Here is a 14,981-nt window from a genome sequence, read left to right on the forward strand (position 1 = left end):
TTGCAATTTTTTATCAGTATAAAAATACAGTTAGATTCAAATTAGCGTTACACGAAGTACCGCTAATTTTTAGGGGAGGAGCTTCCAATAACTGTAGGATAATTTCATTATTCGCGTCACACCAATGCCGCTCATTGGTTCGTACTAAATCGTACCCATGGTTTTCTCATACTCTTGAATTTTATCGCTTTCCAGATATGTGACAAGTACTTTTCCATTTCGAGAAAAATCCAACATTATTTTATTACTAGGTTTCTAATTAATTCTTATTTCTTCGACGTTTCAATTATTGAACCATCACCGGAAGATCCATATAAACTACAAGATTAAAACGTTACTCAATTAGAAAAACGAGTTCGAACAATCACCATGGTAAAAGTAAATCTACCTCGATCGAACGTCTATGGCTTTTCTATCTTCCTGTATCCGTTTCTTTTTTAACCCTATCGACCAATGGCTAATGGGTTGAAATGTCTGAAAGATTATTACCCGAAAGCATCCTCCGCGACCGGCAGAACGGAGGATCAGTTCTTTTGGTTATACTCGAAGCATAAGACCGTGCCACCGGCAATCTTCTATCTTCTGGTAATTAACCGCTTCCTTAAACCAAACCGTATCTCCCCTTATCTGTCTCGACGCATCTACCCCGTGTGGTTACACGTACGCACGCACACGCGCACAAGTCCGCCCATGGTAGATGTTATGACCTCAAAACAAAGAGTATTTTCCCAGACAGGCTTTCCCCGCAACACGATTTTATCTAAGTGTACACCAATTGGAGCATTCTAATGATTTCGCAAAAATGAAACGAAGAAGTTTGAAGCAATTAACAAGTTCTACAGATGATCTATGATTCTCAATTTGGATGGAAGGATGCCTAACACTTTATTGTTTACAATGCTTGAATTTTCATGCTCCAAATGATTCAAAGATTGTAAGAACGTTAATATATGAGCGTGAAGTTGTTTAATAGGTGATAAGAGAACTGAAAGTCAAAAAATGGCACACAACGAATGGTAGATATTTGATAATAAGTAAAAAACAGAATAAAAGCAAATAAAGATAGGGAAGGAAGAAGAATCGCAAAACCAATGTCACGTATGGATGCAACTACATTATCAAAGAATAAGTAAACGAACAAATAAAGTTACTTGTAGAAAATTATTTTCGTACAACGAGAATAAAGAATAAGAAATAGCATTAATAAATCGTCCAACATTTCCCGATACACGTAAAGTATTTTAACGGTTCTCTATTTTTCCTATTATTTTTAACGTTTTGTATCCTTTGAACGAGGCCGCACAAAGTCTCGTTATCTCGATAAGCAAATATAGATGTAATTCTCTATGGACGTTCGTTCGTTCGTTCGTTTTTCCTTTACGGCGAACGTATGTGCACTATTATACTTTCCGCAAACCTTTATCGGTATTGTCTCGCGAGTTATTCATATTTTACGACAGCATTAGTTGAATACATAGAAAACAGATAGGGGCCATACTTCAGCCCCCGTGACACAAGTGGATTTCCATTCCTTCGTGAATAAAACCAAGCACACGCTATAGGTGCATTACAGTTGACTCGTTACATGTATAGCTACTACTACCGCTACTATTATTACTACTACTACTACTACAACTACTACTACTCTCTCTTTCTCTCTCTCTCTTTCTCTCTCTCTCTCTCTCTCTCTCTCTCTCTCTCTCTTTATCCTTCCCTTTCTCTCAATAGTTCATTTCCAACGTCTCATAAATTTACAAGTATAAATTTACAATTTGAATACGGGGATGAGCGACCATTGCCAGCCTCAAAGACTGTCCTCGCGCACATCCAGCGGGAAATTAGAACAGAAAGTTTCTCTATTTCTTAACGTTGCTCTCGCGAATTTCCTCGCTCGTCACAGATCTCTTAGAAATCGATGAAAAAGTTGCATAATGTCGCCTTACCACTGATTTTTATCCCTATCTAATTTTCCTCTTGCAATTCTACTCTCTTCAGTTAAAACGTCCCATCCGCCTCTAAACATTCGAGAGAAACTGAAGTTTTGTTACTTTTTTCACTGTCTTTGATTTTCTTCGTTTGCTTGAAATTTCTTAATTAAATAAATAAATTATTGAAGTAATTAACAGTTGGTATAATATTTTACACGTTTAATAGTTATACGTTTGTATAACTTTAATTGCAAAGGTAAGGTACACGGCAAAATTGAAATATTATATTTAAACATGTCTTGAAAAATGAAGAAATGTTAGGAAGAATAGCTCAAGCAACTAAGATTACTTTGTGACAATAGTTTTAAAATTTCCAACAGTATGGAAACTTCATAAAATTGAAAAGAATAGAAAATGTGACTTATCACATTCTTTATCGCGATCTTCGTATACGTTTGAGTGAGGCAACTTTATTTTAAATAGCTGCGTCGTAAATTATTTTAACGTATATAATATGTTCTAGAACGGTATACATGGAGCAAACTCACGATCGTAATACACACCTTTCGAACGCGTATCACGGGGAATCATCGCTGCGTTACTTAGACGGTGCGATGCGCGCTTGGAAGATTATTAATTTCATTTTCGTCGAACAACGAATTACAAATGCGGTAACAAGCAGCTGGTAATAAGTAGAAAATTAGGCAAATTTGCGCCATTACGTTCCCGCTGAATGGATGAGTAGATTCCAGAATTTAGACTGAATTACCATCAGAAATTCCGGACGCCTGGCTGCGACTGCGACTCCGTTGTTAGTTCGTGCGAACGGGGCCGCGTTCGTCGTAGGAGATTTCACGTCTGTCCCGGCCAGTTTTAATCGATACAACGATGGTTATTATATTTTCGTCACGCTATTAGCCAATTAAACTTCGCATTACTTTTGATCATTATCAATTCGTTTGAAGCAGCAGGGATAATAATCCGGACGGTCCTTTCGCTCTCTCGATCGATTATTCCGTTTGCGCCTAGCCCGTTGGAAAATTATCCGATGGTTGCATCGTTCCCCTGCCTACTCCGTTGTTTTATCGCGCGATCGTTTTTATGAGCGCCATTATTGCCTGTCCACGTGTTTTCCTTCGAGTAATGAGAACGTACAGGATCGTGTAATTTCCGTGGCTCGGTGGTTGCAACAATTTTTACTGTCAATCTTCTCTGCGCACTACCTTCTCGTATTTTAATTAGCCTTCCGTTGAGAACTCGAAGAAACATACGCTTTTTTCTTCTGCTTAGAATTTTTTTACGTCGTTCGTAATTGAGAGAACTGGCTGCCTGATGAGAAAGACATAGAAAGAAATAAATTCTTTTTTATTGTAGCGAAAAGACTCACCTAGATTTCGCGCAATTTTATTCTTTGAAACTTGTACGTTCTGGCAAGCACGGATTCATTTCCATGGCGATTAGTCGTGGTTTCGTGGACTCTAACGGTCAAATATTAACCTCCTTCGCCACTTTTCATTGTATCCGGCTGTTTCTTTTAAACCTTTCATGAAAACAACCGGAGACATCGAGTATTTTCCCTCGACCCCCTGTATTCTTCGACACGTGTGTAAAAAAGAGCGGAACTGGAGAAGGGGCAATGCATAAAAGCCCAATTACGTGACTACTTGAAAAGCGAAAGCTCGGAAAACTTGTGATTGTTTAATATTTTGCGGGAGAAAGAGACGGAGTGGCCGTAAGAGAGAGGAGAGTGGAAATGAGAAAAAAACTGAAAACGTGTACAGTGAGCGAACAGAGCCCATTAACCGACGGCACGATTTTAAAGTCATTTGGCACAGTTAAAAGACCGACCAAAGAACTCATTACCAGAAAATGAATGGTCGTTGAAATTTTCATTGTCTTCGAGACTTACCTCGAAATGTGCAATTCGCGAGCAAGCAAACGAGACCGACCGATATAAAGTGAAGAAAGACGAAAACATGGAGGGGAAAGGGGCTCGAGGGAGAGAGGAAATTGGAACGAATTCACGGCGAGCGAGTGTTGCCGCGAAAGATATTTCCAACCACTTGACTTCGATGGCGATTCATTTGTTTTATTTATCTAAACCTTTTTAAAATTCCAACGATAAATTATTCCCTGTCTGGACCCCTCCGCTTTTAGATCGTTCTCCACCCCGAAATTTATCGTTTTCCAATGTGACGCACGTCCAAGGCTGCCTTTCCAGCCAAACATTTGTTAATCGACCACGTTAGAGGGCGATAACCTTTCCGATTTCACCGAAGAAGCCACGAATCGTTCGAACACGACGATCGTTCGTTCGGTGCACGCGTAAAACGGGGGATTCTTGTTCCGCTGACGTCACAGGACACGTCGCTCAAAAGCCGAGAATGGCCGGAAGTCGTGAAATGGAATTACCTGTTCCTACGTATGCGGCCGTTCCAAGGTGATAATTGAATAGATAGCCAACGTCGTTTCTTCCACCATCTCTTCTTCGATTTTCCTTCGTTAGCCGACCAAACTGACGGGCTACGTGTATGATATTTCGTTTTTTGCATCGTCGTGTTTCATACAATACAATGAAAAATCTTTCGCCTTGGTTAAGTTAACGCAAGGTGTTCAACCGATTTAATTAAATCAAGTTGTTGCAATTGTAAATTAAGTTACTTATACAGGGAAATAATATTAGGTTTTCCTCGAGGTTCCCTGGAATCTGTACTATTGTAGAATAAACACCGTTTTCTCTGTATTCTCGCGTTTTATCGATTTTACCTCCTAAACTCTGTCGTAATATTACTCCCATATCGCAACAGGTTATCCACTGTTCCTCTGACCATCTCAAAAACTTCAAATTTTAACCACAATTCTTTATTAATAATTATCCTATCCATTAAACGAATCTCCAGTGTCACAACCACGGATCTGTTCAAAGCTTCAATTTTTAACCACGAGTCTGTGTTAATAATAATTCGTATCCATTAAATAAATCTCCAACAGTCAAACAGTGTCTGTTCAATCGCCAATATCTTCAACCCCCTGCCAAAATCTCAGCCCGACTGTCACCGTGGTAAACCTCTGCTCTAACGGGGATTAAAAAAAAAAAAAATGTACGTCGTCCTCATCGATGCAGAGCTTCCGCCCTTTTCAATCGGCAAATTCATTACCGTTCTCGATGAGCATCGGGGTCTGTCTGACTGTCTGTCGACCGAGGGTTGACGAGCGTGCGTCCCAACGAGACCTAACCACAGCGTTTTCTCTGGTGTGCAGGGCGAGAAGAGAGGGGTTCCGATTAATGAGGACGGTTTAACACGCGTCTCGGGTCTCTAGAGTCGTGCGTTCCCGGGAGCCGATCTCTCTCACCGGTTCCTCCGCATCCGAGGCACGCGGAAGAGGCGCGTGTGCGTAGGTGGCCCTGGTACACGTGTCCTTGTGTCGCGTTTGCTACCGTGCAAAACCGTGTACGTGAATATTTCTTGCGACATGGGAGCCTCCTTTTGATCTCTTTTTAGCCGTCGAGTGCAATCGAGGCTCCCGTTCCAGCAGGCTTCAAGCACCACCGGAGCCTCGAGAGGGAAACGCACGGGGGTACAGTAAAGAGGAAGGGGACGCGTCGCGTCTTGCATGTGTTTCGACTAATTAACATACGTGAAAATCCTCTTAATTGGGTGATTAAACGCCTGCGGAGACACTCTAATGGGGAACGGACCACCCTCGACCTCCCCCTTTTTTCTACTCTTTCTCTCGCAACCTCCATTCTCGACTCTGAACAACTGCTCCTCTCCGATTACTGATTCGCTTGTTATTCTTATCGCTCCGTTATTTTTAACGTTGATTATGTTAACGTTTACAAAGGGTTGAAGAAGGGAGAGAGATTAATTGTAGAGATTTGTGTGTTAATACATTAAGGGAGGGTGATCAATTTCATAAAATTGTAGAACTCAGATAGAAAAAATAATAATGTGAAAAATATTAGGTGAATTCTTGGAATTTTCTTTCATAGCCATAATGTTAAGAAACAAAATTCGATAGTATCAATTGATTGGGAAAGGATACAAATCAAATATTACGTTAACCTAACTTAACTCTTACTAAATTAATGTAATTTTTTATGCTGGTCGCGAACGGACTTTCTCGAGAAGACTAAGCGTTTGGTTTTCTTAAAAGTTTGGTCCCCGTGATTACATATATTTTATTGTTTATGAAGTTAATAATTATGATCTAAGCAAGGCGAGAATAATTAGTGTTTGCGATCACGGCCGCGAGTATACACGAGTTTCTGCGGAAATTTCGTAAAATATACGGGCAAGACCGATCATTCTCGCCGGGCATCCGTTTTTCTAATTAAATGGCCGCGTCGGTAAATAAAGTTGAAGCGGAATTTACGTCAGCTAGATAGCCGACCGCTTGCAATTACTTGCGCAAAGTTACCGCGAGTAGGATTGGTTCGATACTAGACTCTATCCATGCTCGTGCACGTTTCCCTTCTCTTTTATTTCACCGTGTGAATGGTTTTCCTCCTTTTTTTTTTTCTGTTACGCTTCTTTTTTTATCAAAGGAGATTAAGTAATCGAGCGGACGATCGCGTATCTTACGGCGAGGCTTCGATTCTCGAGCAGCGAAATCTCGAACGGACACGAGCGTGTTTAGCGCTGTTATAACGAAGTATTTGCGTAGCTCGGTTTACTTGGCTCGCGAGGCGGCGTAATTAGAGAAGTTGAAGAGACTTTTGATGGGACTTTGGCTATCCAAAGTATTTACAAAACGAAGACAAATGGAAATTATGATTTCTTGTTCGTGAAACGTCGCACGGAACGCCGTAGGAACAGAGAATACGAGAAAACGGAGAGGAAGAGTAAGCTCGTCCTTTCTGGTGATTTTATCCCGAAATAAAATATTTACGACGTCTTCGTTAATTTCCACTTTCCGAAACTTTCCGTCAGTTTTTATAGGAAACATTTAATTAAACCGGTGTTGTTTACCAGTTTACTTTACAACCGGTAACCAGTGTTACAACGCCCGTATGTGTTCCTTTGTTAATTGCTTTCCTCCATTTTAATTTTCTTACTTCTGTGTTAATTAGCGTGCCGCGTCCTTCGACTGTCGTACTATTTTTTTTCTCAATAGTTTTGTGTCGCTCGATTTTCGATTCTACCATTCTGAAACGAAATTAAGCTAAATTCATATACTTTTAGAGTGCTTATTTATAGAGATAATGAAAAATAAACAGAGAAAAATTTCGTCTCTTTGTTTAAGACATGAAATATTTATATTCACGATTATATTAATGTATATTTGTATTTTATAATCTGCTAAAGCGTAGTATCTTCTGAGATAATTGCCTGAATTACTAGGAAAATTAATTACAAAGCGAAATTTATTCATTGTAGATCCTAATTAAAAAATTCTTAATAAAATGAAATGTTCCATGAACGTTGTTAGATCCACACTGTACGGTATATGTTGTAATGCTTTCTCCAATATTTATCGATAGAATCAAAATAACCAACAATTCTTTAAATCTTTATCATTGTATCATTTTTATACTTGATATTTTATTTCCTTGTGTAATATTTATGTATATGCATATATCAATCCTGTAAGAATATCTCTGAAGAGAAAGAAAATGCTTTTAAACATGAAATTCGTTTTTAATAATTTCGAAAATTAGATACTTTTATAACAGTCATATTATGTGAAAAATAAACGGAGACTTTCGTCTCATTATTCAACTCAAACGTGACTCTCTTCGTTTATGATATATAAACATATACGTAACTGAATGTTAAAGAAAATCGATATCGATCGTAAGATATCTCAATTCGAGAATCGAAGGATCTCAATTCTGTTTATCGACTGAGCGTGGCGCTTCGATCGCGCGTCTAACGACTAGTTCCCGCGTAATTTTTTCTAAGATAGTCGTTCCGTCGCGATGTCGGATAATATCGCAAATAATTCATTTAGTATGTTTACCTCGATGTTGAATCATTTGTAAATCTGCGAAAGTTCGATCATGTGCTCGGGTTTGTATTGGTGCGATGAATAGAACGTGTTTATTTACTTTATGATCGTATCATCGTCGTCATTGCGTGGTACGAAATGTGATTCAGTTTACCGTATGTCGTCGTGTCGTCGTATCGTTGCATCGTCGCGTTCTGTAAAGTATATCGAGGTCTCTTTGATCATTTTGCGTAAAATGGAACAAAAGTTCTCTTAATTCTCGTGTTCGTTTCGTGTCCTTATCGAGTGTTTTTCGTCTTTATCGTAAAATTTGTGAGATAGTTCAGCATGTCATTCTCCCGTAGAATTGTGTGGATATTTTGAAGCGTCAAAAGGAGTTCACTCATGAAATTTTATCACATTGAGGTAAGGATATAACATTAATTAAGGCACTGAGAGTAAAGATGGCTTAATGTAGTTATATTTAACAATATTTAACAAACTGAATTCGCCGCTTGAAATAGATCAGAGCACACGATATTCATTGTAACAATTAATTTCGTTACTTTATGTGGATTTGGCTTTAAAAAAGTGGTTCCAATTGTATATAATACTGGTTGTATCTATATATATTCTTCCCAACGACATTTCCAAAATGTAACAAATCAAAATTTTCGTATAATTAATACAGTTTATTAGTATAATTTGATGTTCTGAACTTGTATTTCAGAAAAAATCTAACATTCCATTTTTGCTCTCAATTAACATTAAAACGCCTTAGGAGTAAATTAAATGTACGAAGCGCGTTTTAATACTATACCTACTGGCGCCATAATTACTTTCTGTGTACCGAACATGTAAAGTCGTTCAGCCATATTGAACTCTGGCTGTTTCGAAACTAGGTTGAGCAGTTACAAGTACGAATTCGTTAGTTGAGTCCTTTTCTTCGAAACTGCAAACGATGAAAAACATTTTGCGTATGTTCCATAAAAATTATCAGTCAGTGTTTACATCGATCATTTCTTGTAGCCAATAACCATTTCGAATACTAATTTATCGACAAGTTAAATGGCTTAGTCGCCAAAAAGCGAAGGGAGGCCCGCGCTGCCCGCCCAGTAATCCTGTCGATTAATTTATGTTTATATTTATATTCACATTGCATACTCGTGGTATTTAGCATGGTAAATATATTTCGATAGAGCTATCTTTATGAGATTCGCTTAATCGTCGATTTTATATAAAACACAAATTCTTACAAACGTTTAGCATCTAATTATATACCTAATTATCTTACATATACATACATAATTGTCTTACATATAGAACGCAACAGGATTAAAAAACATATCGATAGTTTCGAAACATTTTGTATATTACAAAAATACAGTACGATATATAACACACTATCATTCATAAGTATTAGGATACAAATTAAATGATTTCCACTTCTTCTAATTAAAATAAAAAAAAAGAGAGAGAGATTAAATAAAGTTTAATTGACGATTTATTTAATCAAACAAAATAACATTTGTTAGAACTTTTCAATAGATACAACGAATACGAGTCCTAGTATGTACATACGTACGGTCAGCAGCGTAACCAGAAACGTAACAAGATAAACAAAATAAGTAGAAGGAAGAACTTTGATCATTTCACTCTATTCTTGCAATCGTTTACGAGTTTTGACAAAGTCAGTCAGCGTGTTGAGTGAGTTTCGTTGTTGAAAGTTCTGGCAAGCAGAGTCGGGCTTAGAGTTCGGCTGGTAATTGAAACCTGCTTCTTTCTCTAGAAGCGAACTCGTTCACTCCGTCTCGTTGTTCGAATTCCGCGAGTCCACGCGCGTCTTTGAGGCTCCTCTAATTTAAACTAGCCGACGGGTGGCTCACGTGTCGTCCCCAAGTATTTTCTGCAATTAAATTGACATCTCGTATATCAGGGAAAAGTATGATGATTCGCAGAGTGGAGTGCACACACTCACGTCCCCTCTGATCTAAATTAGTCCCGCGAAATTCGTGGAATTTTGGCACGCCGGCCATCCGGAAGGCATTCCGAACATTCGTCAATCTTTTGTCGTTTACGTTTATGTTACATTGTAGTTATAGAGAATATGTTCTATTCACTTAAAAAATGTACAATGAAACGTATAGATATACATACGCAGTTGTTAATTTAGGGAGATTTCTTAGAGGAATATTTGTGGAAGTAAAATGTATATATTTTAAGTTTGCATTGTCATATTCAACAAATTTACACTTTTTAGTAATATCTTAGTTCTAGGTATATAAAGAAAACAAATTGATCGATTCAATCGAGGTTACTCATTTTTGAAGAAATGTGAATTTAATATTAAATTTAATATTAAATGTAAATTTAAAAAATGCATATAGGTTTATTAGAGAAATGAAAGAAAATATGCTGTTGATTAAGTATTAAATACATTATTTATGAGAATTTAATAATTAGAAAGTATTAATATAGATACAAATTGAACATTTGTCGGAAAATAGTTTAGTTTCTTAACGGTTTATATAAATTTGCATATATTATATTTTATTAAATTAGTAAAATGTATTGTTTCAGAATTATTTGTCGGTGAAATGGAACTCGAGTCTCCGCAGCTTTATTAAAACTTTCACCATCGGGTTTGAGAGACCAGTTGATAAGGTTTGTGATACTGATTACGATTTTTAATTACATTTCGTATGTAACCCCGGTAAATACAGTCTGTATATTGCTCACGTACATCGGAAACGTTTAACGAAATATTTTTGTACATATGTATCCCCTGTTACACGTATCGTTGATATTTTAATTACACTGCAGAACCGAAAAACCGAGGGGGGAAAAAAAGAAAGCATAACGAAACGCGTGTTCACGGCATGGAATAATTCACTCAAATTCGTAATTACAAACGCGTCAGAAGGAAACGTTCAATTAAACTGTCGGGTTTCGTTCGAACGAAATCAAAGCTTGTTCTTTTTTTTACACTCCCCCCCCTCCCCGCCCTTCTATCCCGACAAATCCTGGGCCACGATGCGGGAGCATAATTGGTAATACGATATGTTTGTTGTTTCGTTAACACTGCCAACAGTATAATTATGAATAAAGAGTTTTTCAGTCGCCGTGCCTTTCAATGGTCTCGATATCAGTCTCGTCTAATTAATTCATAATTAATATCCTTCCTCTGCGACGTACCACGATGATATCCTATCGATTTAGCGCATCAAACCACGTCCTCTTATATATTTTAATTTTCCAGACTTTCAAACCACTCCCGATCCTTGTAGATCGTTTTTTGCGGTAGTCATTCTGTCTTGTAATTAAACTACGTTACATAGCTTTTACGTGAGATATTTGGACGACGACGAACCGCGCAGCTAAATCTCATTAAAAAGTAACACCCTCGTCCATAAATCACGAAATATAATAGATCTGCAATAAAATCTTCGAAAACATAATTTAGATTTCGTTGTAATACACACGGTTAATCAGCGTTAACTTGATTTTGTAATTACAGCATTCATTTATAGTAATCCTGAGTACATTAAGTATCCTCTCACTTTCTGTTACATTAGTAGAATTACTATGCAAATATTTTTGTATTTATGCATCTCCTCTGCATCTACCTTTCTTCTTATACTAAATTAATCACCTAAAATATCATCTATGACATACGAGTTGTTCGAAAGAGCTATAGAAAATTATTTATCAAAAGAGATAAGATACATCACATGTTCGAAGTAAGGATAAGAGCTCGTCTAGAACTTCGCCTAGTCCGTCGAAACGACGACGACGACGACGACGAGAACTACATCCATCTCTTTTTATCATTTCGCGATCATCGTTATCATTATCGGCAACCGTTGTATCGGTCTTTCGAAGTCGGTCCGCTTTTCTGGCCAGGATGCTCAGACCACTCGTGCGCCCGTATATTTGACCACTTGTTAAATCGGCCTTCGTCCCTTGTCGGAGAATCGTATCGCGTTCGTGGCCCGAGGTCCTGCGGTAATAACTGGACGCCATTATAAAATCTCCTGAGGGAAACCAGCTAAGGGTACCTTTCCCTTTCCCTTCGTTCCTTTCCTCTTTTCTTCCTTCTCTCTCTCTCTCTCTCTCTTTCTCCCCCTCCTCTCTCTTTTACCCAAGCTCAAGCCTTTCTTTCCCTCTTATTCTTTCTCTTCGTTCGGGCTCTTCCTTCCCTCCCCCTTTGTCCCCCATGATTTCTTTCTCTCTGGCTCTCTAGCTGCCGACTCTCGGTCCCGTTCGTCCATCCCGGTCGTTACTGCCAGGATACGGATTTTCTCCGTTGACCGACGATATTTCTTTGCCGCGATTCGACTCTCGTTTTGCTCGCCGTACGTATTCCTATGGCCGCCTTGTTCGACCTTACGATATTCTTGGATTCCGTACCTCCCTGTTTCCTTCGTGGTTTCTTTTTTTTCCTTATCCGGTTCCTCGTCATGCTTCCTCGTCCAGACTACTACGGTTCAACCTCTCGTCTCCTGTCCAACATCCTCAACGTCGTGGTCGTGGTCGTGGTCGTGGTCGTGGTCGTTGTCGTTGTCGTTGTCGTTGGCCGGGACCTCGTTCTTTCTCCGCAACCCTTTCTCGAAAAACGGCCGGATGGGAGGAGGATTTTGTGTGACGAAAAAAGGAGAAACTCTAGCGAACGATTCGACAGAGAAACGCGGCAGGAAACGAGGGAGGAGAAGGCAGTCGTACAGAGGGTGGCTGTTGAACAGCGAAGGTAAACGCGAAGGAGAAACGAGGAGAGGCAGCGAAGGGAAATAGAGAGGGACAAGCCGGAACAGGGATGCGATTCCGCCCAATTTATAGCGGACCGGATTAAGCCGTAATCCCCTTTGGTACACGCTGCGCGTGCGGTGTCGCGTAATAATGATTCGAGTGAAAATATAACAAATATACCGAGTTGGTGCCGAAAATGTCTAAATTAGAGTGGAGTCGGCTGATCCGCGGCCGAGTCGATCAGCGCGGCTTTCAGCCGAAATCGAACGGATTTTCCCTCGCGTTCGATGATCAGGCGGGGGTAGGGCAGTATCTGGTCACTCGCGTAATTGTATTCTACACCGATTTACACACCCCGGGATCTTCGGCCGGATTGTTTTAATAAGGGCCGAACGAAATTCCGGATACGATTATTTTGTTGCTCGTCCGCGTGGATTCGGAGATCTAGAAAATGGAACGTGCTCCGTGTTTTTGGAGATTTCCCTCGGAAATAGCGTTATAGTTGATTACTATATTCGGTAGATACGATATTAGAATAGATTAAGTTTGTAACGTTTTTCACTGCTGGCATATCATCATCAGTTGGAGGATTTGAGTTTGATTGAATTTTTACTAAATAATAAAATAAGAATTTCAATACTGCGTATAGTTAGGTTTTCACTAATACGGGAGACTAAAAAGAATTAGAGGTTAAGATTGATTATTTTTGAAAGAAATGTTTTGGTTTTCAATAAGGTAATGTTGAACCTTATATGCGAATAAAATAAAACTGGAAAAAGAAATTATTACCTAAAAGTATGAAAAAGGGGGTCGTAACGCCAGGTAGAAAAAATCATCCAACAGAATATTGCATGTGTTATAAAATAATATTTGATCGCTAACAATAATAATTTTTTTTTAATTTCGCGATGAACTTTCAGAACAACTCGATATTTATTAGATTTGCTAGACTACTAATGGGTACTATATTTATACTATCTATAAAATATTTTGAAAATTAAAATATATTCTTTTATTGAAAATATTTTCTATAGGATGTCTTTAAAATATTTAATATAGCGAAATTTCCAAAATATACATCAGAAACTATAACGTATAATAGTTGACCTAAGTACTTCCATTGGCTATTAAATTTTCATACGCTCTCTAAGCACTTGGTAATTATTTGTCGTACACGATGGTCCCGAAACAGCACACACACATTTATCGTACACTCGAACGTGCAAGCTCTTGGGTGCATACTCGACGTACGAGCGTCATTAACTTTGTTTCCGCGTGATTTTGTCAAAGAAGGGGGTTTAATAACTTCGTCAGATACGGAAGAAACATCGGAAAAACGAACGGAAAACCGAGGCGAATAGAAAATTGACGAATGTAAAATCCGTGCGCGGATTAAGCGGCCAGATTCGTTGCCTCGTATTTCTCGTGCTCGTTAAATCGTGATGTACTTCTCATTGACGCGTTCTTATTATCACCGTTCATTACATGATAATCGTGTTTATAATTCGTATTTATAAATCGTATTTAAGTATCGTATTTATAATCGTGATCGTTATAGAGCATCAGGCCATTACATTGTCGTTAGCACGGCTGACTCGTCCAAGCTGGTAAAATGATTCTTTCGAACGATACACACGTACATACATACAGAGAGCTGTGCATATGCAAGAATGACGCGTACAAACGCATTGCCTCGATTTCTGCCGGCATAAAGAAGTTAATTATCGCGACGTTTAATTATGTATTTATTTTTAGAACCCTTTGTCGAGCCACGAGTCCTTTACCGAGAAAAGAGTTACGCCGATTCTCGGTAACCCTTCCCCCTTCGTCCATTGCTAGCTGACTGCTAATGAATTTTCACCTTTTTTCGCCTTATTTGCTCATTAGTGCCTTACCCTCGCCTCGTCTCACCCTCTCCCACCCTTTTTCTCCCAGCCGTCCGCTATTTCTCCACGCTATGCGTCGTCCACCATTTCTGCCTTCTTCCATCTTCCGTCTTCCTCCCCCGCCTTGGTTAATCCACCGTAGAAGGAACTCTTTTCTGCGTTCGTGTAAGAGAATGGAATCCGTATACACGTACGCACCGGGATCCTTTAGAAGGCTCCGCTTGGAAACTCGATGTTTGGCGGGTCGTCGGTGAAATACTTGTTTGCAGGACGGCAGAGTACTAATTAAAGTTTAAATAATTCGTTTGTTGATCGTTAAATTATTAGCCGGATCGTAGGAATATAAATTGTTCGCTTGATTAGCTGCTATTCTATGGTAGACGGTCAAAAAGCCGCTAATAATTAGAACGTGGACATTCAGGCATTTGTGGGAAATTTAACGATACAAAAATGTACACAATGGAAATATTATAATGTGCAACGCTACATG

At 38.8% G+C, this 14,981-nt stretch overlaps 1 protein-coding gene across 7 annotated transcripts in view; it reads left to right on the forward strand.

Annotated features, from left to right (window-relative positions):
- Window positions 1-14,981, forward strand: part of LOC132916697 (LIM/homeobox protein Lhx9) — a 474,804-nt gene that overhangs the window by 182,670 nt on the left and 277,153 nt on the right. For 6 of the 7 annotated variants that reach the window (XM_060976939.1, XM_060976949.1, XM_060976919.1 and 3 more), the window contains one exon: window positions 10,440-10,523. The gene's annotated coding sequence lies outside the window, so the exon portion shown is untranslated. Of the gene's footprint in view, window positions 1-8,009; window positions 8,257-10,439; window positions 10,524-14,981 lie in introns of those variants that run through there. The other variant, XM_060976960.1, reaches the window with a different exon arrangement.

Source organism: Bombus pascuorum, chromosome 1 (assembly GCF_905332965.1).
Source record: "Bombus pascuorum chromosome 1, iyBomPasc1.1, whole genome shotgun sequence".
NCBI classification, from domain to species: Eukaryota; Metazoa; Arthropoda; class Insecta; order Hymenoptera; family Apidae; genus Bombus; species Bombus pascuorum.